This window comes from Eubalaena glacialis, chromosome 2 (genome assembly GCF_028564815.1).
Source record: "Eubalaena glacialis isolate mEubGla1 chromosome 2, mEubGla1.1.hap2.+ XY, whole genome shotgun sequence".
Lineage (NCBI taxonomy): Eukaryota > Metazoa > Chordata > Mammalia > Artiodactyla > Balaenidae > Eubalaena > Eubalaena glacialis.
The window spans coordinates 47,978,824-48,004,807 of NC_083717.1; the positions used below are offsets into that span (position 1 = coordinate 47,978,824).

Below are 25,984 nucleotides of genomic sequence, written 5' to 3' on the forward strand. Positions count from 1 at the left end.
ATCGTGTTTCGGAGCGAGGAGGGACCCAGGCGCAGGCCCAGCGGCGCGTGTTACGCGGCCTGCGTTGTACTGTAATCACCAAAACCTTGGCCTAATTTACAGCTAACAGATCTCGAGCGAGGGAGTCGGGAAGAAATCAGTGGCCCAAGGAGCTGATTTAAGCTTTGGAAGGATCAGAAATTAAGGGACTGGAAGGAGGATGTGATTCATATTATTCTCTCCCCCCTCCCCCTCCCACACGGGACCAGGCGTCTCCCGGCTCGGCTTTTGGGGATGCAGCCCTTAGCTCTCCGCGGCCTGTGTCCCTGTCGCTCGCTTCCCTCGGTCGGGACCGCTGTGCGTCTGGGGCGCCCTTCGGTGCGCTCAGACCCCGCGCCCTCCGCCTGGCTTCTCCCAGCCCCCGAGAGGAGGCGCTGGCGCCCGGGTCGGCCTCTGATCCCTCCCAGCCGGCGTCCCGGAGCCCCCATTCACAAAGCCCCGCTTGGAGGAGGCGACACACACACACACACACACACACACACACACACACACGCACAGAGCGAAGAGGGGAGCTTGATCTTGTCTCATTGGTGTCTCGGGCCTGAAAGGAAAATCGTTTGGGTAAACAGCCAAGCTTCCAGGCTTAACGCCCGGCTCCCGCCCCCGCCCCCCCTCCCCCCTCCGCCTCCCCCACTCCCCTTCCACCCCACCCGCCACCCACACTCCGCTCCGCAGCCCGGCCCCGAGCGAGCTCCGCGCGGCGGGCCGGGAGCCCAGGGCTCCCGGGTTCAAAGGGCCGCGGCCCTGAGGGGATGCCCTTCTCGCTGTGCCCCGGGGGGCAGAAGCGGACTGCAGGGCGGTGGGACCGGCCCGGGCCACGGTAGGAACCGCGAAACCTCCCGCTTCCCTAAATAGAGCTGGTCCCGCGGGAGGGCGCCGGGGAGTTCGGAGCCCGGAGGGACCTTTTCGCCAAGACCGAGCGGAGGCCGAGCCCCGGGCCCAGGCTGGGCCTGGGCTGCCCCGGCGCGTACCCTGAGCCCCAGCAGGCGTTCCCAGGCAGGTGTGCAAGTGTGTGCACGACCGCGGGCGGGGGCGGTGACCCTCTGCAGGCCGCGTGGCACTCCGCACACCCCGGGGTGATTACCGGGTCCCCACCTCCCTCCAAGCGGGGCGGCTCCTGGAAAAGCCTTTAATCTGATATTAAGCGTTTTCCGAAGTTAGATTCTTTCCAAAAGGAGAGTTCTTCACTTAACTGACTGTAAACATAATTAATAGCTATTAACATGCAAAAAAAAAAAAAAAAAGGCAACCTCCGTGGTGTTTAAAAGGATATTGCTCTCTCTCTAGCTCATACTCTCAAGCGTGGAAAGAACCTTGAAATATGAAAATATTCTGATTAGATTATTAGACTTGATTATACGGTGACCCGCCCCCCTTCTTCTAATGAAATTCCTGTCTCTTCCCCTTTCCTCTATCTCTCTTGTTCTCTCTCTCTCTCTCTTTCTCTTTCTCCCAGTCTCAATCTCGCTCTAATCCAGGAGTCATTAGCAACACCCTCTGGCTACATGTTTTGCATCAGTGAAACATTGTGACATAGTTGTAATACAAACTCTGTCGCCTTGCACTGCATCTTGTGGTAGGAAGTGTAATAGCAATAAAAATCATTTTTCATCTCCAGGCATTATTCGGTGGAAAAAACAAACCCCAGAAAATCTTAATGTGAGAAGCGGAGGGGGTGGAGGAGAGAGGAATGAAGGGAGGGAAGAGAAGGAGAGAGGGAGAAAGAGAGAGAGAGAAGAAAAACCTTTCCAATTTAGACTGCTCAAAACTAGAGGCACATCGATTCAAGCATATTATTTTCTCTGCTTTCCTCTTCTCTGGTTTTGTCCCTGGTCCCCATGGCTGTCCCTCAGTGGACCCCTGGACCCTCTCAGGAATTGCCTCTTAGTTCCCAGGATGTCTCAGCAACTCCCTTCTCCCCCAGCATAGCATCCCTTTGGGCGAGAAAGCCCCAGGACTCCCAGGGGCTGGGCCACCCCTTCTCAACTGTCTGGGGTGAGGAATCCTTATTCAAATCCTGCTAAGAAATTGGGGCCTCTTTCCTGTACGGTATCTCAGGAATGTTTCCTAGCCTGATGGAGAAGGGACAAACCACCCAGCAAGCCAACCTGGCTATTTTCCTGATGCAGCCCTATAATTTCTGAGCAAGGGCTCTCTGAGAGCCTCCTAATCTTCAGTGAGGAGTACTCCCTCCTTTGCCTGCTGGCCCTTTGGGAACTCACCCTGCCAACTCAGGGAGGGCAGAGTTTCAGAGAAAGGGTCTCTATGTTGGGTTTGCTCAGGCAGGGAAATGCAAGGGCTTACACACCACCACGTGCACACTCTCCCCCCACCCCATAGTTCCCAGTTCAGCCATCATTCCATGTGGGATCCACCGAGTTCCTTTAAACAAAAGCAAACTTGCAGTCAAAACTAAATTAGAAAAAGTTTCTGTACCTGCCTGAAAACAAAGAAAACACACAAATCTTATCAACATAAGGTATACACTCTATTTTTAACAGGAAAAATCTTTTTTGTGTGTGAAAATATTTTACTTATAACCCTATCTCTGGGGCAGTGCACTTTGAAAACAAATTGAACAAATTCACATATGAGTTAAATTTTCTGTATATTTTTAGTCTTGTGGGCTTAAGAGTAGGGCAAAACTCTTAAGTTACCAACTGGATAAAATAGGGTCAAACTTGCACCTTAGAGAGAAATGCTGTGTGATTTGTAACTCTTGCCGTTCCTGTTCTCACTGGCCCACAGGTGTACAAGTTAGGGGCTGCATTTTGTGGTTATTTTGTCAGCAGAGCCAAGGGCTGCAGGGAACAAGTCCCAGTAGGCTGGCGACTGGCATGCCGCAGCCCCTCTGATGTCCGTCTGATCAGAATGAGTGGATTTCGGTGGAACTCGTAATTGGGAAGGGATGACTTCATAAGCACCCGCCTCATGGGAGATATCTGCATTGGCCACAGCTGAGTGGCCCGAAACACACGGCGGCCCGAACCCGTGGCAACCCGTGGCCTCCGAGAGGACATCGCTCATTTATTTTATCTTTTCTATGAAAGCAGCATCACAATTTAGACTTGGAGATATTGTGCCTATATATTTGTTCCTCTTTCTCCTGTTATTTGCCTTTATCCCAGTGCAGATATTACGGGATATGTCGGTCACAGATCACGGGTTTTAATTGGTGGGAAGAAGGCCTGCGCGTTTCGGCTTCTCTTAAGGTTTAGATGAAGGAAAAACTCCGGTGACGGTCAAGTTAGGCAGGAGGCTGGGCGGCATGGCCGCGTAATTCCAGTTTCCGCAGCGAGGTGGCGCTCCAGGGTACGGCAGCGCGCCGGGCTGTCCGGCGCCGAGCGCCGCGGCCGCGTTCCCGCAGTGAGGCGGCGGCCACCGAGCATCGTTCACGCCGGCTTCCTTTCGCCTCGGCGTCAAAAGTCGGGGAGCGCTCAGACCCGCTAGGCCGACCAGTCCTCGGGGTGGGCGAAGGCCCGAGGCCACGACGGGGAAGCTGGCGGCGGCAGGGAACGCGGCGGGACCCAGGCCGGGGCACATTCCGGGCACCTTGGCTCCGGGGAATCTGTGAAGTCCGTATTCGCGATGGGACCCGGGCGGGGCCGGTGCGAGGGTGCGGGGCCCGCAAGGCCCGGGGACCGCGTGCGGGGTCAGCCTCGGTCCAGTCGTGGAAGGCCGAACCCAAACACACCGAGGGAGTCGCCCAGCTCCTTCTCCCCGGGCTCGGGAGACTTCGCTTCTTTTTTCTTTTTCTTCTTTTTTTTTTTTTTTTTTTTTAAGATAAAATAAAGGAAAGAAAATCTAATGCATTCGTTATTGGTTTGTCCCCAAACTAGGTAGTTTTCCAGTTTGATAGGTTTTTCTTTTTCCTTTCCTTTCCTTCTCGTTCTTTACATTTTTCCCTTTCGTCCCCGCCCCCCCCCGTTTTTCTTTCTTTTCTTTCTTTCTTCAACCTACTTCTGAGAGCTGGTTCCTTGTGGGTGCGTGGGTGAGAGAGAGGAAGAGAGAGAGAGAGAGATTAACACCAGCCTTGGAAGACCCAGCATTGGGCAAATGGCAGCGAAATTGAAGAAGAAACTATTTCGATTTATTGAACTACTTCCATACATGCGATTTCGTTTTCACAATTGCCTTCCGTGGGTATCTCACAAGCTCTAAGTCAAAGACGACTGGGAGGAAATGCCTTTCACCCTGCCACTCTCAACTTGCGGTTGTTGGGCCCATCACGACCAGTTTGGAAACAATGCTAGAAATAATAATACTAATAAATAGTCACGATGAACAGCATTTCCATCCTGCATGAACTTCCTCCTACGTAGCTCTGCGCCCGGATCTCTGGGACCCGGGCGACACGCGCAGCCGTTTAGGCTGGGCCCTCTTTTCAACAGTTCGATCCACTGGAGTGCCCTGCCCCGAGAGCTGCCCCCTTACCCGGCGGCTTTGGGTGCCCGGCCTGGGCCCTGGCCGCCACCGGGAAGCTTTCCTGAGGCTGCACCCGGTCGCTGACTTGTCACCAGCTGCACTTCTTTTAGTCCATACTTTTGGCCACCTCACCTTCCTTGAAGTTTTCTGGTATAAACGCAGGAAATTTCGGCATTAGGAGTCTGCAGAAACTCAGAGGGTCAGGTCATGAGGAATGTTAACGTGGCGACCAAGGATTATAAACATGATCTAAAAGTCTCTTCCAATTCATTTCTTCAAGTATTTATTTGAGTTAAGCGATGAAAAGTGACAGTTGTGAAATAGACAGCTTTTAAAAGTAATGAAGTCAGATGAGGCTTTAACCTGTCGATTGCTATAAATCAACTTTGAAAAAGACGAATGAAGAATATTACTTGGGTGCCTAACCGCCAGCATTTGCTGTGCGGGCTGCAGACCCTGAAATCTGCTTGCGATTGCCCTGGGAGCGGCGGCCCCGCAAGTCTCTGAGATTGGAGCTTGGCCCTTGGGTGACTGAGCAGTCCTGGAACTTGTGCTGCCTGAAGGTGACATTTTGGCAGGGGTGGGTCTCCATTTCCGCTTGGACTTGGGCAGATTTGGGCCACCGCAGTGTGTCTTGGGCAGGCGACCCTAGCCCTCAGAACAGCTGGAAATTCAGAGGGGCCGCCACCCACGGTAAATGCCATGATATAGATGGGCGCTTAGCCCAGCTCCCCGCCCAGCTGAGGGTGCCAACTTCCTCCAGCCGAGCGGAGAAAGACCGGGGCCTGCCTGACCCCCGACCCCCGGCCTGCCTTAACTAACCCTTTGGAAATGGCGGCAGAGGCAGGGAGGAAGGTGGGGAAGAAGAGCAGGAAACTAAATTTCCCAGGGGCCCAGGGATCCTGGGGGTGGGGTGGGGAGGGGAGGGGAGGGAGGTGCTTCGGGTTCTCAGGGACATCAAATGGCCTTATCTACAAGGGAACCCGGAAAAGAAAGGGACCGGGACAGGCATCCGGAGGTCTTGTGATGGGGAGAACGGTCTTAGTTCTCCACCTGCCCCAGGCAAGGGGTTCAGATATGGCTTCTAAGGAAGGTGAACTGGTGGGGTGTTTTAAAATAAACTTGACACATTTTCTTGGAGATCTTAAGTTCCCCACAACTGCAACTTTAGTCAAAGCCAGGCTTGGGGGGACAGTCCCCTTCCCAGTGACTTCACCTCCAGGTCCCTATCCCACCCCAAGTCTGAAGGAGCATGCCCGGAGCTTCTTGCCCTCTGGGTCGGCTAGGGTCTCTTTCCTCCAACACTTCTCCCAGGCGAGAAGGGCACAGAGGTTTCCCCCCTTTTCCTTTGCCCCTCTCCGACGTTGCTTCTTGGAGAAGTTGGGCATTCGATATCCTCCCGGGAAAGGCGCCGCTCTGCTGGAGCACCAGCAACAGGTCCTATGCACTTTATTCCCTGAGCCCTCCACCCCTTTCCCTCTCCATCCTCACTTCTTGGGTCAACTGAGAAGAGAGGGAGTAACTCTCTTTTCCTCTGTCCTGGGACCACCGAGCGCAACCCAAGGAAAGTGAGGAGACAGCGCCCGAGTTTGGGGGCAAGTGCCAGGCCGGTTGGCTCTTAGAGACGTTCTGTTGCCCCTGCCTTAGCCCTGCTCGAAATTCTGACTCTAGGCTGGAGGCTGTGACTCAGAGGACTCTGAGGATGAGACCCAGGAGAAAGTGATGGGGAGAGAGAGTGAAGAGGACCACACCCTCCCCGGGGACAGTCACTAGCGACGTGGGGGCAAGTTGGGCTGGTGGCTCCACTCGGTCCACCGTGGCCTGCGACGCCACCTCGCGGCCTGGGGGCCTGCTGCCGACCTCGTGCAGCGTCCTCTCCCCCCTTCAGGTCGATTTCCCTTCTCTACAGACCGCGACGCGGGGAAGGAGGCGCCCCACCCGGGCGCACAGGGCTCCCGCACTTCCCGCTCCCAGCCCGCCCTCCGGGTCAGCCGGGCTGGAACCCGGCGGCTGGGACTCCGCCGTCGGCTGCGCGGCCACCACACCCCACCCGCCCCGCTGGCGCCAGGGTTCCCAGTGTCCCAGGCTGGGGCATGAGGGGCGCGGGGCGCGTCCGGACCCGCCGGGGTGGAGGGTGGAGAGCGGGGACGGCAACTTCCAGTTTCCGGCCGGGCGGAGGGAAACTCGTCGGAGGGGGCAGGTGGAGACTCCTCCTCCACTCCGCCCCGAGGCTGCCGGACGCGGTGAGCAGCGCGTCTCCGCCCGCCCGAGCGTTTCCATAAATCAGGCTGCTGGCAGGCTGCTAATTAGCTCAGGCCGAAAAGAATAGGAAGAGGGAGAGTCCAGTAGCGCTCGGTGGGGTGGGGTGGGAGCTCAGTAGGTGGGAGATCAGAATTTCCCGGGGACCAACAGGAGAGTCCTTGGGGCACGTCAGCAGCCCCCGCGGAGGCCACGGCAGGTCACTCCCTCCGCCCCGCCCACCCCCAGCCAAGGCCTCCAAGCTGGGCCTCCAGATCACCAGCCCTCAGCACTGAGCGCACCCCGATGTTCGACCCGGCCCGCCCACCCACGCCGATTCCCCCTCTCCCACTCGCTGAGCCAGCCCCGCGTTAATTAACTCTCCCCTCACCCCCTGCAGTATCACAGGACTTTCACAACTCATCCCCGAATGTTTCCTCCTTAAGCCTGAAGCCTCCGGCTTGGAACGGCCGCCAGGAAAGAGGGAGCTGGGTCTGGAAGGAGGGTCAGTCACCTCAAGGCTTTTGGAATAACGGGGTTCTCCCAGGGATGGAGGATGGTGTGGGATAGGATGTTGTAAAGCTGTTCCTCCTCCCCCAATGAAAAGGCAAGACGGGTCATTCAAGATTAGAAATAACAGTAAAGTTGGATTATTGATTTCCATGTAAATCCAGAGCAGAGGACGCGGCGAGTGAGAGCAATTACTGTTTATTTTCTCTCTTTTCCTCCCCTACCCTTCTCCCAGTCCGCCTGGCTCCGGTCCCCCCTCTCCCCCCAGTCCTCCCCGCCCTCCGCCGGGAAGGGACTCTGCGATGACATCACCGCGGAGACCCGTGGCCTCCCCGCCCCCGGCCCCGGGACCCCAGAGCGGAGATTGACAGGTGTCGCTCGCAAGGACAATGCCTTCCAGGTGTCACCATCACAGTCTCAGCCCTCTCAACCTGCCCTCTCTGCCCCCTTCACTTCCAACTCTCCTGCCCCTCTATTTCTCCTCAGAGGGAAGCCCTCTCATCCCCCTCCCCTAGCTCCTCGCATCTGGGTAACGGGGCCCGGGTCTGGAGATGCGGGCAGGGGTGGCGGGGTCTCTGCCTGCTGTCTGCCGCGGGGCGGCTGGGAGATGCCAAGACCATCAGTAAGGGGCCAGGCGGCGATAGCCCGAGTGGGCAAAGAGGGAACGTGCGTGTATTTTAAAGGAACCAGAGCAGTCTCTGGACTTCCCTGCCTTCGCTCTTCATCCTCTCCCCCACCCCGACACACACACACATAATATAACAGACGCGAAGATAATCCTGCCATCTGGCAAATCCCAAATTTGGCGACCAAGCTCCGAAAGCCACGGCGAAGTGTCATCCCGGGAGTAGGTGCCTAGTCCTGCCCGGCTCTCCGGAGCTGGGACGAGGGCGCTGAGGTCTGCGCCTGCACCTGCCCGTACCTCGGCTGGATCCCCCATCCCTGCCCTGACCCCACAGATTTTGTGACGTTTTCCTTCCACAGTGGACAGAGGCTCTGGGGGTCGGGAATGGGGACGCAGGAATTTGGGGGCCCCCGCCCCAGTTCCCACCAATACTGCTTCAATGAGCTAAAACCCAAATTCGGCTTCATTATGTAACACCAAATGTAATTTATAGCTGGGCGGCCAGTCGGCGGCGATTTAGATCATTTGGTGATAAGGATCACACTTATTAGATTTCTTCAAAGCCGATGGAGGTTATCTATCTTTTTTTTTTTTTTTAAAGGAGGGCATTTGTGCTAAATTGCCCAGTGCTGGTGTGATAACTGTCAAAAGTTTGACATCAAAAGAGCTAATATTATTCAGTTACTAGAGAAGCTGTCAGTCTAAATAAGAATATCTTAATTACTGCATGACAAAGGTAGGAAAGGGTCGGATCTGAAAAGGGGAGAGGCATTCAGCCACTCCTTTTGATGCTCTATCTATATTAGACCGATGCGCCGCTCTTAATCAGGCCTAGTCCGATTTCCTCTCCTCTCCCCGTCGGTCCTCTGAACTTTATAACTATATGTAAACACGTTGTCAGTGGGGACATAATCTCAGGTTCTTATTAGAAGAAATTTCCATCCTTTCCCGTTCTAGATTAGCAGTGGAGTCCCTCCATCAATGAAGGGACTAAGGTTTCGTGGACAATAATGTGGCAATTGTTGATGGTTTGTGACCCATAAAATGTGGAGGTGACTGTTCTGGCTTTGGTATGTAATTATGCAAAACACTTTCCATAAAGACTTGCCATTCGATCTAATGGCAGTCCCTGCGGTCTATTTCAAAAAGGGAGGGTCTATGTACAGAGAGAGAAAAGTAACATTTGTTTTAACACAGGTTTTATGGGGGGGATGGATAAAAACAAACACATCGCAAGGCCGCCCAAAGTATTTTTTCGAGTCAAATTAAAATAATTACGAGGGGGTTTAATAAGTTAATCATAGCAACACGGCCCATCCAAACACAGAGGGAGGGTCGTTCAGGCTTCAGCCCACCACCTCCCCGACCTGGGACTGGGCTTGTGGGTGGCGATTCACCTCCCGCTCATGCAGGGTGGTGTGCATCTCTGTCCCAGCTCAGTCCACCTGGGCGACTGGCTGGGATCTAAAGCTCAGTCTGGGGCTGAGACTGGGGGAGGGGTGGGCAAGGTCCCCACCCCCAAATCTTTTCCGCGGAATTATTTGACAGAGGGCATTTTAATAAAGCAGTCCTCTCCCAAGAAGCCTTCCCCCACATTCCCTTTGCCTCTAGTGCCCTCAAGTCCCCAGGATTTAGGGGCCCACGGAAAGGCTGGTGGGAGGGGATGCCGGGCAGGCAGGGGTGCCCGGCTGATTTGGGTAAGATGTCTAAACGCGGTGTCCAAGCTCAGAGACGTCAGCTCGGGGGCCGACTTCCAGCAGCTAAAGCGGCACCTTTCCAAGCCACCTGAGGGTTTTTTTTTTTTTTTTTTTTTTAAATAATAGAAGGAATTAAAAAGGGCTTGAAGGAGGAGAGGTGGAATGAGATGGGAGGGTGGTCACCGGTCCCGACCCAGCCCTGGCCGCCGGCTAAAAAGCAAGCGTTTCTCTGTAACACCACGGGCCCCCACCCTGCCTGGAGAGGAACCCCCGCGCTCGGATCGGCTCTGCGTCCAGCTCGGCGGCCTTGCTGCCCGCCGCGCAGTGACGTTGCAGCGTGAGCCCTGCAGAGGCAGGCAACAGGGGATTTTTTCAAGGGGGAAATGATGATTAAAAGAGAGAATCATCTAAATATCAAAGTGACATATGGGGAGACCTGGAAAAAATATTTAAGCTATTGAAAAGCAAATAAAGAAGCAGGCACTTAGGCTGGGAAATTAAATATTATGTTTAAGATGGTGCTTTTGTGCGGGCTTGAAGATTTCCGATTCATGTACACATAATAAACACTCAGGTTTGTCATCTGGAGGTGCAAATCTGAAAGATATTCCAACAAATGAAGTGCTGGCAGAGAGAGGAATAAAGAGATCGGCGCCTGTCAGGGGTCAGGCAGCCTGAGATTGCTTCTAGAGATCTTTTGAAAATTTCACACGATTGAAGGCTTAGGGGCTTCACTGTGCTTGCATTTCAAACTCAGATCAGTGGGATCACAATCAAAAATAGAGGTCTGGAAAATTTTGATGCAAAGATGGCCACGGGCTGCAGCGTTTCGCTCACTAGCTCACTCTCTCTCTCCTTTTTTTTTTTTTTTTTTCTTTCCAAGACAGACACCCTGACATGGCTGTGATCCTTTGGATGACAGAGTTGTCAGAAAAGAAAGAGAAAATTGCATCTTGTCTCGTAACTTCCCTTCAGTCAAAGGAATTTAGGATCTTATTTCCAATAAAAGAGAAAAATGATTATTTTCTGGCAAGCATAGGACTCTAGCTCAGAAGAGTTTTGGATTTCATGATTAGTGATTTACTCCTAGACGTTTAGGTCTGGGGTCTCCTCTTCATTTATCCAGAGTATTAAGATGATTTCTCATTCAGCTTGTGTTCCTACATTACATTAAAATTTCTTACCACTGTCAATCTTAGGCAAGTTCGGGTGGATAAACAAAAGTATATACTTACACATACATATGTATATGCGCACACAACTTTAATCGTTAAACCTGGAGATTGGCCTGGCTACTTCATATTTTGTGGGATTTCGTGCTCACTCATATTTCGTCCACCCCTCAAGATGTCAGCACTTTCTGGTTCAAACAGGACACAGGAAAATCAATTGTCTCTGTAATTGATCCATGGCGGGCAGGGGGAGAAAATAAAGGAACTGGGGAGGGTGGGTTCTATGAGAACAGTTCTAAGGAACTCTGAAATGGGACCAGGCTGAGTAGATGCAAAGAAGCTGGTTTGACAGGGCTGTAGAAGACTTTGTGAACAAGCATAAATAATGCCAATTATGCTAAAATTGGAGTCATCTAAAATCAATTTCTATTAGTTTGGCAGACTTTAGGAAGAGAAGAAAAAAACAAGGACTAATTAATCATCAACTTGCCAATTTTAATTTTTACCTAGCTATGTTAGACAAACGACAATGTACTTTTGGGAAATAATCTAAATTATAGTTGGGTTTTATTAAGTCTGAGACCAGGATGAGCAGAAATTAGATTCCCGAGAACTTCTCTGAAGTGCATGTATTAAGAGCAGTGATCCCACAGTGGAGGAAGGGACCAGAATAAAGAATGTCTCCTCATCCCTGAATTATGGAGTCAAACCACTTAAGAATGTGTGTTCTTTAACAGGTGGGCAGACAGGGAAAACTGTAAGAGTTGCTCTAACTGGTTTTACAAGTTCAAATCCTTGATTCCTCTAGTTTCTGTCAATTGGAGCAGCCGCTGCCAGCGCCTTGGAGTTGGGGAGCGGCGGCAGGACCCGGGTGGCCGCTGGGCCGGTGGGACAGGCCTCAGCTGCGGAAGCTTTCTCTCCTATGCCAGGCCCAGGGGGAGAACTTGGCTTCTGGCGCTTGTATTTAGTGATTACAGAAGGAAGGCGGGGAAAAGTAGACTGCCCCTCAAATCTCACATTTAGAGCCTTTGCAGACACCCAAGTTGCCAGGGCAGAACGTCCCGCCCTGGAGGTTTAAGGAGGGAGCGGCCCCATGTCTACAGGGCGGCCGCTACCCTCAGATCAGCTTCTCCAATATATATATTTTCCAGACCCACAGTAAAGGAATAGACAGCAGGTCCTAAGTATAACTTTTAAAAACTTGAGCAGAGATGCAGACGAAGGGGAGCCTTCTCTTTGCAAGAGGGCCACCCACTGGGCTCTCAATCTCGCTCTTTCTCTGTCTTCTACAAGGGACCAAGGCCCCCAGCTGGGCTTTAAAAGCGGGGTTTTGCGCAGTGAATACGGTGGGGCCTGTCCTGGCTTCCAGGAAAATCGCTTAGAGTGAAAAGGGGCAGGCGGGATAACGGGCAGAAAGCAGGGGAGGCAGGAGGGGATCCTTGGCCGAATGGAAACCGTGCCGCCTCCGAGCCCGAGCGGCGCGCAGGCCCCAGCGGGGAGGAGGCACAGCGGAGCGAGGGTTCGGCGTAGATCAACGGCACCGTGGGCGCGCCGAGTGCCCGCGATAACCCCTGCACCAGACTGGAGAGGGTTCGAGGCTCCTCCGGTGGGACGTGGGAGTTGTTGGGGTAACCTTCCCTGCAGAATGCAGAGCTGGCAGGAGGCTCCATAAAAAAACACCATGAAGATGCGGTCTTGAGGGCCGCCTGCTTTGCCCACAACAGAGGGGTTTTCTCGGGACTGAAGGGGAGGTGAAACTCATGCAACTCGGATCCCGCCTGGGACCCGCGAGGAATGCCCCTTCTGCAACCTATTAACCAGGAACTCCAGCGGGGGGAAAGAGGGCGACAACTCCAAGTGACAGGCTGCGGGTGACCTCCCGGTCCTCATGTTCTACCATCTCCAGTCCTGGGAGCTGAGGACACGAGTAACCTTCCTCTCGCCGTCTTATTCTCGCCTTGAACAACAACAACAAAAAAAGTGAGGGCACAGGGGAGAATGGCAAAGTGGAGGTCAGAGGCTTCAGGGAGCTTGAAAGGAACCCGCGCCTCTAGGTTTTAAAGCAAACTAAGCCGAAAACAGCCCAAGCGCCTCTGGCAGCCCATGGGCCAGAGCTCGGTATGTCTAGGGCTGGGCTGGGCCCCGCGCGCCTCTGCCTGTCCGGCCTCGAGTCAGGAGACCCTGAGTGCACCCCTTTTCGCAGCTGCTGGATCCCTCCGGACAGGGTGGCTGTGGGGGGCGCTGCCCAGGGCAGGGAGGGCGCGGGGCTCAGGTGGAGAGCTCCGCGGCGCTGGAGGCTGGGTGCCCACGGCCGGGGCCCCATTCCAACCCCTAAGCCGCGCGCTCTGCCCTCTCCAGGAGTGAGACATGCAAACATTCCCGGGCCTAGCCGAGTGCTGGAGAGGGGAAAAGTGGAGCGACCAGAGACATCTTCCGGCTCTGTTACCACTGGCGCGGAAAACTGAGCGTTTCCAACGTTGGAAACCTCCCGTGTCTGCTGGGAGAGGCCGGCCTCGCGGGGCGGCGAGAAAGCACTCGAATTCCCTCATTGCCATCTTGGCCTTTTCTAAAATGATGTTTTTTAAAAAAATTATGAAACTAAAAACTCCAGGCGAGGCAACTCCTTTCTTCCCGTTTTGATACGACATCCACTAAATAAAATCCGCTTTTAAGCCGTTTATACTCTAACTTCAAAGGAACACATGTTAATTTTACCTTTATTTAAATGATTGCCAGGCTGACTTGTGAGGGGTTCTCCCCCTCCTCCAGCCCTCCCTCTAGATTTTAACATATGGAGTACTGTAATGATTCAGCACCACTCTGGAAAGCAGGCAGCTTTTTTGTTGATATCATTAATTAATATCACTTTTGTTGATATTGTTAATTTCATGGAACGCTCTTTAAAGTTTAGCCTGAAATGCACGTGCCAGGACACAAATGGCGAGTGTGTCGGTTATCTCCAATGACCTCTAAGTGGCGACACACTAGGAACAGACCCGATGTCTCCTTGGGTCTCCATGGTCTGCTCCTGCAGACCATGCCATGTGGGATTTCGTGGGCACGATCTCCTGGTGCCCATGGTTCCTTGATCTAAGCCCAGGCATGAATATTTTTACGCCAAGCAGGCCCAGGTGACCACACTCCCAGGTGGTTTGCCACTTGGGACTAAAACTCTGTTCCTTGAAGGCAAGGGCTGTAGACGTGGAGGGAAACGCGGGGAACTTCAGGCGATCTTTTTGACACCACGTCCAGTTTTTAGGATCTCGTGCCAGTTTCTCAGTATGTTTCTGTCCAGATAGACTAAGCTCTTTGGAGTTAATTAACCTGTGGTCCAGCTACGATTAATATAGAGCGAAGAAAAGACGGAAAGAGGGGGAATTAGAAAGAGGAGAGGGAAATAAATAGCGTGCCTTTAGCAGCATTCCTTTATACCGGTCGGCCACAGTTAGTTACCGACTTTACAGCCGCGAGGACGCTGTGCGCCATTTACTGTAATTGAATTGCTGTTATAACACCTTTCAGAGGGACAGCAATGCGTTTCAAAAAAGTTGCGCGCGTGGCCTGCGGCTGCCTGTCCTACTCCTGCCGTCGCCGCCCGCCCGCCAGGCAGAGCTGCCCCTCGGGGACTGGGGACACAGGGCTCGATGTGCTCCCGGACGGAGCTGGAGGAACCCAGCCCCTGGTGAATCCAGCCCAGGGCGTCCCTAGCCCGGCGGATACTCTGGGACTCTGGGGATGCCGGGGACCCCGAGAGGGCCGGAACCTGAAGCCTAAACTGAATAAGGGATGAGGATAGGACCTGGAATTGCAGAAACTGGGGAAATCAGTATGCGTCGGGGGTAATCTCCGAGCCACCAAGGCCTTTGCCCTCACTCTTCCATTGGATTTGGATTCTCCGGCGCTGACCCGGGTGCTTAGATGGCACTACCTTCCCCTCCCCCATCCCCCAGACTTGGCCTGGCCTCTCTGGGGACCTGTGTGCCCTGAGGAAAGAGGAAAGTTTCCTGCCCGGGGCTAGGAACCAGAGGTTGGGGCCGGGTGCTGAGATGCCCTGTCGTGTGTTCCCCCCACCCCCACTCCGACTCTGATAGACCTCCCCAGCCTCGGATTTTGGCCATGCGGGCCCGGGCAAAGCCTCGAAGGCAGCAGGATTCATCACCTCGGTCTCTCGGCAACAGGCTCTGGCTTCCTTCCTCGTCTCCCCTACCCCGCAGCAGTGTCCTCGCTGAGACCTCAGGGCCAGACAACTCTTTTCTCTGTTACCCCTCACGCCCCACTGCCCCCCCTCTTGGGCTCCATACAGCTTTCTAGGCACAGAGAGCAAACTTTATTCATATGCGTATCCCTCCTGCCACACCCCAGCCCCAGGGCAGCCAAGGTCTCCCAGCCTTCAGCGCAGCCTTTGGCTTGGTCTCCAGGAGAGTAGCAGGTTGAGAGAAGTGTATGTGAGTGTGTGTGTGTAAGGGGAGTGCAAGGGGATCTCCCCACCCTACGGCCCCGAGTAAGATCTCTATGGCTAGTTTAGAGAGGCTAGGAAAAGAGAAAGGCGACAACTAGAGGCTAGACTGTGCTTCACAGGCCCTGGGAGGTGAGCAGAGAACTTCTGGGACCAGAGCACTCGGCGGCGAGAATAACCCGCGGATCTGAGCATCCTCAGTCTCATCTACGCAGGTCAGCCAGAGAAGCTGAGGCACCGGTGGCCACGCTGGGCTCCTCCAATCGCCCAGTGCCGTGCGCAGGGCGAGGGTCAGTGAGGCTAGAAAGAACTGTCCAAGGGGGATTGAGACGGAAACCAGAGGGCAGAACAGGGTAGAAGGAGCAACCGCTCTAGGGGAGAAGGAACGCCCTGGGGTTTGGCCCTCAGCGACAGAGTGGGGAACCCTTATGACCTTAGTTTGGGATACACCTAACCGGTGTGTGTGTGTGTGTGTGTGTGTGTGTGTGTGTGTGTCACTGCATACGTGAGGTGGTGGTGGTGAGAGGGACACATGTGGGGGGAGGGGGAAGGGGTGGCTTGGCATGCATGCACATCAATGTGACTCCAGTTGACCTTCTCTTTTCCTGGGGAATCTTCAGCTTCCTCTGGGGCTTGCTAGACATAAAGTTTTCTTCAGAACCAAAAAGTCTATTGCTCTCGGAGGCATCCAGCAATGAGAGCAAGCATGTGCTCTGCGGTCCTGAGAGCTGGGGTGCATTCACCCCTTCCCCCACCCACGCACAACACCTCGCCGCCTACGTCTGCTTTTCTGCAAAACCAAGTTCTTTGCCTTTCCGGTGTGGCCAGGAGATGGGATGGGGAGGATACCTTGCCCCTGGTCTCCCGTGGCCTCCTGAACAATTAGGGGTGGAGTTCGGGAGGGCGATAAAATCTGCAAGAACTCGGGAAAGTGACTTTAATGGGGAGGCCTCGGGAATGTTGGGGGTAAATTGCCTCAAGGCTCAGTTGAGAACAGGAGAAAAAAAGCAGGTCCCATCCTCCGGTATCTGGACCCAGTTTTCTTTGCCGGGAACCGCGGGCTCTTAGGTTTGCGCCTCGGAGTCTTGGAGACAGAACAGGTTCGCGCCTGCCTCGCTCCGCTTCTTGGCGAGGGCGAGGAGGTCGCCCCAGGGAGACAGGACTACAGAGCGCGTTAAGGAGTCAAGGGCAAAAGCTCATTCCGCTCACCCAGTGTTAGTAGCGAGGCTTGGAGTGTGGTGGTCTGGCCGGTATGAGACTCCCCTTCACTTGGGACTGCAGCCAAGGCTGGGCTTGTGAGCGATTCGGCTCCCGCTCCATTGCCGGGCTCCATGTACTCCCGCAGCCCTGACAAAATCCATATCCTTGCAGTTTTGACGTTCCCATCTCTAGACCTTGCTCAGGAGTGATTTTCGCCGGGTATTAACCTTTGCGCAACAAAGTTGATTGCCAGCAGCTAGAAAGATTCTTTAGGAAAAGACATGGACAAAAATAGAAATAAGAAGACTGAAGTGAGCCATGAGCCCTGCACGAGGCTAAGAACCTTACTGCGTTATCTCTTTACATCCTCATAACGCTGCCCCCACCCCCAACCCCGCCAGACATAGGTGCTACCCTTGTCTCCTTTTTGCTACTGAAGTAACTGAGCTTCAGGGAAGTTAAGAACCCTTACTAAGTTTAGCCAGCTAGCAACAGGCCAGGCCTGGATGGAACCAGGCCAACTTTTCTGGAAGCCAGCTTCCATCCCAGACTGGACTCAGGAGAGAAACCTGCTCACTTGGAGGTCTAAATGGAACAAAGGGACAAAGTGGTGCTTTTCCCTGGAGATCTGTCTCAGCCTGTAGGGAGCCAGGAAAGGGTTTTCTAGCAGGCGCCAGCCAGTGTACCACTCAGCTGAGAAGTAGCAAGCGAATGGGCCAGCAATTCCCCTCCACGGCACAGCCTGCTGCTTCCAGGGCTGGCAGTCAGTATGACCCTGCACTTTCTGTATTTCAGAAATGAACCAGAGGTGAGGGCTTCCCTGGTGGCGCAGTGGTTGGGAGTCTGCCTGCCAATGCAGGGGACACGGGTTCAAGCCCTGGTCTGGGAAGATCACACATGCCGCAGAGCAACTAAGCCCGTGCGCCACAACTACTGAGCCTGCGCTCTAGAGTCTGTGAGCCACAACTACTGAGCCCACGTGCCGCATCTACTGAAGCCCACACGCTCTAGAGCATGTGCTCTGCAACAGGAGATGCCACCGCAATGAGAAGCCCATGCACTGCAACGAAGAGAAGCCCCTGCTCTCTGCATCTAGAGAAAGCCCGTGCACAGCAACAAAGACCCAACAGCCAAAAATAATAAATAAATTTATCAAAAAAAAAAAGAAAAGAAATGAACCAGAGATGCTTGCTGTGTCATGTGTCCCCCACAAAAGAAGCATGGGATAATTATTCCTTTTTAAGAGCCCATTAAAAGAGCACTTCGATTTGTAAGGGGGGTGGGGGAGAGGGAGAAAGGAAAGAAAGCACCTGTGACACTGGGGCATATTTATCCTGGGAGATGAGCACAGATTGGCGGCGGCAAACAATGAGATTTGCCACAACAGAATAAACAGTTCCATTTCAAACATTCTGACATGTTCCCTGTTCTGATGGGGAGAGACGCTGATGCAAACACAGTCAAGAGAACTTCCCTTTTACTAAGAAGTCCCATTCCTCACAGGACCCTAGGAAAATGTTCTTAGTGTAGAGCAGAGAGTCATCCATTTACATCACCAGAAGTACCTGTTTGCAGGTGCTAAGGGACGCAAGGAGGGCATCTCCCCGCTTTTTCCTTTTAATCTATTTCCATGGTCTTTTCATGGAGTTCATGAGGAATCAAACTTTAGCACTGCTTTTTTTTTCAACTAGGAAAGCAGATTATGCCTTAAGCATAACTGCAGCAGACTTATGTCATAGTGATTATAGAGAATCATTAATTTTCCTACCAAATTGGTGTGGGTAGTATTTGACCTAACCTTTTTTCTTTTCTTTTTAGTTTTTCTTTTTTTCAATTTTCTCATGAGGGTGAAGTGAATTTAAGAAAATACTCTCCTTAGAATCTCTCTCTCTCTCTCTCTCTCTCTCTCTCTCTCTCTCTCTTTCAATATACATACACAAGTTACATCTCCATGAGTCTAAGCATCTAATAGTTTTAAGGCTGATGTGGAAAAAAAATCAGTGTACCTAGTTAGCCATTTTTTAAAAATTCAAAACAGCGGAATGGCAGATAGTATTCAAGTCTTCAACTCATAGGAAGGAACCACCTGTGTGTGTTACTCATTTGGAAGGAGGTGGTCAGTTTGGGTCAGCCAGTCCTAGGAGAATATTATAAGTCAAGATCAGCTGCGCCTACCTGGTGACACCCCAAGCCTATTTTGCATTTAGAGCTTCCTAGCTTGGGAGGTGGGTCATGCAAGTTGGGAAGAGGTGGAAGCGTGGGTGAGGCTGTGGGTATAGTGTGGAGAATACAGGAATCTAGTAGGAGGGGGAAGAGTGATTATTTTCCTACTCTCCATGGAAACTTTCTCACTTATGCATTTATTTAACACCCACTTATTGAGTAGGTAGGATGTTCCCAGCATGGTACAAGGCACTTGTGGACACAAAGATTAGTAAGTCATGGGCCCTGGCCTCTAAGAGTTTTTAAGTTTGTGGGAGAGAGGCAAGCAAACATGACATAATACTCTCTGATAACGGGTACAAGGAGCTTTGGAAGCTTGAAAGAGGGTGGTTCTTTCTGCCTCGGAGAACTGCTTGGGAAAGATGTCAGAGTGAAGGTGATTTGATCTGGGACTCAGAAGATGTGGGAGGTGGGGCAGAGTAAGGATAGGGAGGAGAGAGAAATGGGAACTCCAGCTGCAGGGAGGCACAGAGTAAAGGTAGGGAAGGTCAGACCAGGTTCTTATTCCTCTGGGGGGACAATCATGTTCATTGTTCCCTGGATTATTGGGGCTTGTGTAAAGAAGCCAGAGGTTACTCACATAGTTCTTAATTAGAGTGTGTCTTCTGTCTCCCTGTCGTTTTCATGGGGCGGGGGGAGGAGTAGATTTGAAATGATTTCCAAGAGGCTGGAGCTTCTTTTTAGTCTAACTGATGAGCCACATTTGGATTTCCTTTTAGAGTGAATAAATTGAGCTCCTTGTGTCTTGGGCATTTACCTGAAGGTTTAAGACAGAGAGAAGAACACATAAAAGTGGACAAGGTCGTGGAAATATCAGAGGAGATTAGTATAAGGAGCACTGTGGCCAAAAAAAAAAAAAAAATCCTGCCAGAATGTATTCTTAACTTTGCACGAGTGCCAGAAGTATGGGTACCATCGGCTTCCTCTTCAGTGCTTATGCTTCTCTCAGAACAGATGAAACATGCTGTTTTGGTTAGTGTTATGCGTCTCTCTCTCCCTTGGGGCTGGAAGCCCCTCGGAGGCTGGGAGTAGAACTGTATCATTTATGTTCCCAGTTCCTGGCACAGTGCCAGGCACATAATAAGAGCTCAGTCCATTCTCAATGAATGAATGCTGCAAGTGTAAGAATGTTGGCTTTTAGTTTGTGTTCATGATAGTTAGAGAATATCTTTTTATGTTTATCATTTTGGGTTTTTAATTGTGATTGCACAGAGTAATCACAGTTACAACTAGTTCTGATAAAAACTAGTTCTTATTCATGGTGCGACTAGCCTGTTTAAGTGAAAGGCATGAGCACAATAGTTTTTAAACTGGATCCCCTGCCTTGACCTTGGGCAGTCACCTCCAAGGCACTCAAGAGCCACAAGTTCGAAAACCATTGTACTAGAGGCTTCAAATCAATGTTGTCCAATTCATCGCTCTAGTTATTCTCAGCATGATTGTTAGGCTTAGCTGTGCTCTCTATCGTAGTCTTCCTACCATTCAGAACCATAGTAAAATTTCATACAACCAAAACTCACTTTTTGCATACGTTTTGCTGTTGTTGTTGTCATCTTATGTATAATTTAGACATTGGCCAAGATACTTTCTTAGTTGGACTAAAGCGAGGTTAAGAAGATACCTTCTTCTTCCTAAGACTTCTATATAACTTTTGGATGACCTAAGGAATAGCAATAATCTGGGTTCTTAAAAGTCAATATCTTATGGCCACTTACCCAGGGAGAGGACAAGATCTATGTCAGAAGAGGGATTAATCTAAGGTGTTTTGATGCCCTTCTTTTGCACCGCTGCTCGGTGTTAACATTTTCCAACATAGGCACCAATTAGATCTTGGAAACAAGCATGAAGAAAAGCATAAAATGAGATCAAAACATGATCAGCTCCCTCTGAATTCTACCTTATGTTTTAGCAAGTCTATTGGCTCCTTGGCTTGGAGTAATTTCAAATTCCCACTGGCTTAGTGGCAAGACATCTTCGCATTCTTTTCTAAAAACACTCTTCCTTAAAAAAAAATTCCTGCCCACCACCTTCTCCCTCTTGTGAATTCTCTTTTTAGAATTCAAATTGCAAAGAAATTCACAAGTGAAATAGAATACCTTTTGGAGCCCTGTGTTCATTGTTGTTCCTAGCTCTAGGGAGCAGTAGAATTTTTCAGTAAAGAAGTTCATAGTTTTTGTTTGCTTTGAGTTGAGGAGGCCATGTTAGCCTTGATAATCATCTCAGAGATACTGTGTCTTGGTATCCAGACAGCTGAGGTACTGTACAAGTATCATCTAGCCATGAGTACATGACTCAACAAAAGGCAAAACTTTGAGGGCTGTGGGCCTCTCGGGGCAAGGACAGAGTCAAACTCTTCTATAGCAATATCAAAATATGATTCCAGAGAGCCCATGATGAGAGATTCAAATGGGATTGGATGATACAAATGCAAAAGATGGGAAATCCAGCTTTAGGTCAATTGCCAGCCCTACTGCATTCTAGTGGCTCTGTGAAGACTATAAAAAGTAGAGACTTCACTTTTGGGATTCTGATAGGAAACCAATATAGTAACCTCTCCCATCTTGGAGAATTGTACTCATGCCCACGTTCCTACACCTAGTGATCTTGAAGCAGGGTTTCAGTTCCCGGCCAGTGATTGAGGTCGGGTCCCAGCGGTGAGAACACCAAATCCTAGCCGCTAGACCAGTGGTCAGTGACAAGGCTCTGGCCCCACGGCTTTGCAGAAAAAGAATTCCCACAAAGACAGAAAGTAGTGAAACAAGTAACGTATTTATTAAGAGAAAAAAAGAGTACAGTACGTGTGGATAGACACATGGGGGGCTCAGAGAGAGAGTCGCGCCCTCATGGCAGTTTAAATCACTTATATGGTGCGTTTCTTCTGGGTTTCCTTTAGCCAATCATTTTAATTTGCCTGCTTCAAAGTCCATACTTGGTATGTCTTGGGATCTTCCCATGTGTGCATGCGCATCTCTTAACCAAGATGGATTCTACTGAAGAGGCCTATGGGTAGACTTAGCCACTTAGCATCACTCCCCTTTTGACTTCCAAGGAGCCTTTCTGTGCATGTGTAGTTGGGGATGTCTCCTGGCTTTGAGAATGAGGGATATGTGGTCTTTTATCTTCTATCTGGGCAGGGCCCAACCTGTTATTCTGGTCTTGGAGTATTGGTCCATAGTGAATGAACTCCAAATGTTTGCCCCAGGGGCCCATCTATCTTCTGCTTCACTAGGAATCTAAATATTATTACAACTAATGTATCAATTTATTATTTATTCTCAATGCATATATTTCTGAGAAATATTAAGAAAGGAAATTACAAATTTATAGATTAAAAAGGTAAAAATTGTTTGAATTTAAAACTTGGGATGCTAGTACATTTCCATTTGTTTAAAGTACGGCTGCCTCAAATGAACCTATCTATGAAACAGACACAGGCTCACAGACATAGAGAGCAGACTTGTGGTTGCCAAGGGGAGAGTCGGGGGAGGAGGGACTGGGGGTTTGGGATTAGTAGATGAAAACTATTACATATAGAATGGTCCTACTGTGTAGCACAGGAAACTATATTCAATATCCTGGGATAAACCATAATGGAAAAGAATATAAAAAAGAAAGTATATATGTGTATAACTGAGTCACTTTGCTGTACAGCAGAAATTAATGCAACATTGTAAATCAACTATACTTCAATAAAATAAATTAAAAAAGTAATAAAGCATGGCTGCCTGTGCCCTCTTTACTCACTCGAGATGGCCTGTAACAATATTCCATGGTAGCCAATGAAAAAATTCTTCCTATGTTGCCAATTTAGTGAGCATAAATTACTGGGAACTTTATATGGAATAAATTATGTTCTTAAGCCTTCTCAGATGTGCAGCCAATAGAGATTTTAAAGCAGAAAACAAAATGCAAAATTTAACTTGAAGGGGTATTTATTGTGTTTGGAACCCTCTCTGAAGTTGTTTCCTCTCTACCTCTGTGAGGGGATTACAGGGGGTGCCTTCCAACCTGAGGCTTTCCTAGCCACACGAGGCTCTTCAGAAACCTGCACGTGATTTGCTTCTTAGATTTAAATAAAGTGACAAGGAATATTGCAATGTTGATGTGGCAGCGGGCCCGAGGAAAAAAATGAAGAACTCCGTTTGAGTCACAGACAGGACAAACAGGGAAGGTGTCACTGACCCCGAATGTGCCATTACCCGACTTGCATGCTTTTGTTGAGAACCTTGTGCTACCATCTTTTTTTGTACGACCATTGTAAGTGCAATTCATGGGTACTCCTAAATGCAAGGTAAGTTTAATTGATTTGCGGCTTTCCACGTTGCTGATGATGAAGTGGTGCTTTGGCTGTTGAAAGGTGAGGGGAACTTGATTTCAACGTGGAGATGAGATGCTGCATTCTCTAAACTGACAGATGGAAATTCTGCTTCAGAATTCATTATTCGATGTGAAGGACAATGGTGAAAATTTGAATCTTCAAAAGAGTGCAATGGGTCAAAATACAGTCAGACCATTAAAAGTTAAATGAATTGCAACGTGGAAAATCATTGGGAAATGCATTTAGGTGGCAGCTTCTGGGTTCCCTGATAATGTTTTTTGATAGCATTTTCCATGTCATCTTAAGTTTTCCTCATTCTCTTTAAGCTACTAAGGTACCTAACTAGAACTTTGGGTCGACATAATACCTGACACATGAATGGAAAATGACATCCCTCATCTAAAGATACAAAATATCGTGATAAGGGGTTGATGCTTTCTGGGTCTCCTATGGGGAGGTCAAAACTACATGGCTATATCTAGTTTATTAACAGAAAAATAAGTTACAAAATAGCACCTGTTAATTGTAATAAGCCAAACAATTAAAGTGTGTGAAAAAATTTTTTAACAGTTTCCTTTCTAATCAACTCTCCTCCATGGTTTTCAGATTGTATACATGGATTCTCTGATGCTTCTCTCTTTAAGGGGTGGAGTCTAATTCCCAGAAATGACATAGAATTACTTTGGAGACTAGGTAATAAAAAGCAATTGTGGCTTCTGATTTAGGTGCAGGCTCTCTTTTTCTCTCTCTTGGACCTCTGGCTCTGGGAAGCCTTACAGAAAGGTCCACATGGCAAGGAACTGAAGTCTCTGCCAAGAACCAGTGAGGAATGGAGGTCTGCCAACAAGTAGGAGAGTGAATTTGGAACCAGATTCTGCAGCCCAGTCAGTCTTAAGATGACCTCAGCTCCAGCCAATAGCTTTACTGCAACCTCACGAGAGATCCAGAAGCAAAACCATTTACTAAGCTGTTCTCAGATTCCTGAGCCTCAGAAACTGTGAGATCACAAGTGTTGTTTTAACTTGCCAAGTTTAGGGTTAATTTTATACGACAATAGATAACTTGTACATCACTAAGAAGTAACTTGCACAGTGTCTGGCATTGGCTAGAAGCCTAATAAATATTTGTTGAGTGAATGAATTAAAATGAATAAATGAAAAGTTTTTTTTTTTTTAAGGTTTGGCTTTTCCTTTTTTTTTTAAATTAATTTATTTATAGTTGTGTTGGGTCTTCGTTTCTGTGCGAGGGCTTTCTCCAGTTGCGGCGAGCGGGAGCCACTCTTCATCGCGGTGCGTGGGCCTTCTCACTGTCGCGGCCTCTCTTGCTGCGGAGCACAGGCTCCAGACGCGCAGGCTCAGTAATTATGGCTCACGGGCCCAGTTGCTCTGCGGCATGTGGGATCCTCCCAGACCAGGGCTCGAACCCGTGTCCCCTGCATTGGCAGGCAGATTCTCAACCACTGCGCCACCAGGGAAGCCCCGAAAAGTTTAATTTATGTCCTTCCGTATCATTCCATATTTTTTAATAACCTTTTAAAAACTAGCTTCACAGAAGAGTGTTTCTGGGAGAGGATCTCTTTAATTATTAAAAGTTCTGTCATGCAACAAATATTTATTGCTGTTATTATTTGTCAATGAACCACTCTTCCACTGTGAAATACTTGTGAGCCCATTTGAGCATCTGCCAAGCTTTCATAAAGAAGTAGTTATGGAAGCTCTCTCTGTTTAAAGAAGTTAAAAACCATATTTGGGGTTAGGTAGACACAACTGACCAAGAAAAGTGAAGGATTAGTGGAAGGACAGAAGTTATCTCTACACTGACATACTCAAGGTATTCATAGGTGAGAATGAGACCAAACACTGAACTGAGGGATATAAATAGTGCAAGACATTCAACAGTGAATGTGAACAGTGTGGGGGAATGTGGCTCTCTCGTTCTCTCTGTGGTGTGACGTGTGACTGGAGCTGGCTTTTGGGTCAGATAATCTGGCTCAGAATCCCCCCTCTTTCACTTACGAACTGTGAGAACTTAAGGAACTCATTTAATCCTTTGAAGCCTCTTTTTCTTCATCTACACATTAAGCAAGCAAATAGTATGATACAGGATTTTTAAACAGATAAGGCGTGTAAAAGGTTTAGGCTACTCCCTGGCTAAATTTTTGAAGTAAAGCACTTCAAAAATTGTTAGTTCCTTTTCTTAAGATGAGTTGTCATGTTTCCTACATGATTAGACCACTTTCCTGCTCACTTGAACCTCCCTGTCAGTACCCATGTGCAATATGTTGAGATTGTCTGAAAATCTGGAGTCAAGGAGAATAATTAGAACATGGTTGGACTTCTCTGCTACCCCAGGAGGAGCCTGGTAAGAAGAAATAAAGGTAGCATGGACACATTTACAGTCTTTAAGGCTGGACTCTGGAGAAGATGCTAAACACTCATGCTACTGTTCTTTGTATTTCATGTGGCTTTCTGTAGGTGTGGTTCTAACTTTTGACTGGTCTTTCAAAGAGACCAAATGCATTTAGAGGCTCCTCTTGCACCATTAAGGTAGCCTTGATGGTTGGTCCTGCCTGCATACCTCTAAGCTGCAATTCTGAGGTTTGAGCTACCTGGGCCATTGCAGAAGTAGTTCAGCCAGAAGATTTCAAGGCTGTTTAGTGGCAGACAAGTCAAGAAGTGGTTCTCTCACTCATCACTTAGCTGCTTCACCTTGACTTGGCCATACTTGAAATTGTATATCCCTTCATATTCTCTTCTCTTTTCTTTTATCTTGTTCACCCTTCTCACTTGGCCAGTTTCTTCTTCTACTCTCACCCATCCCCATAATCTCCCTCATTTTCCCCCTCTCTCTTTCCCTTCTATCCACCTCCCACTCACTGTGAGGTAGGAGAGAAGAAAACCAGGAGTGAGGCTGGAGTCATTCTGGTTCCTTCCTTTCCTCTCTTCTCCTTACTCATGCTGTGTGCTTCTGCTGCAGAGGCACTTTGGAATTTGTCAAGCAAGTGAGTTTCTAGGTAGATCCCAGTTATATTTTAGATAGAAATCTAGGGCTATGTGAGGGTCAATTAAACATATTTAAGAC

At 49.9% G+C, this 25,984-nt stretch overlaps 1 long non-coding RNA gene across 5 annotated transcripts in view; it reads left to right on the forward strand.

The window, feature by feature from the left end:
* Positions 1 to 735: 735 nt before the first annotated feature.
* Positions 736 to 25,984, forward strand: part of LOC133084983 (uncharacterized) — a 39,183-nt gene continuing 13,934 nt past the window's right edge. For all 5 annotated transcript variants that reach the window (XR_009699509.1, XR_009699510.1, XR_009699512.1 and 2 more), the window contains exon 1: positions 736 to 859. This is a non-coding gene — a long non-coding RNA (uncharacterized LOC133084983). The remainder of the gene's footprint in view (positions 860 to 25,984) is intronic.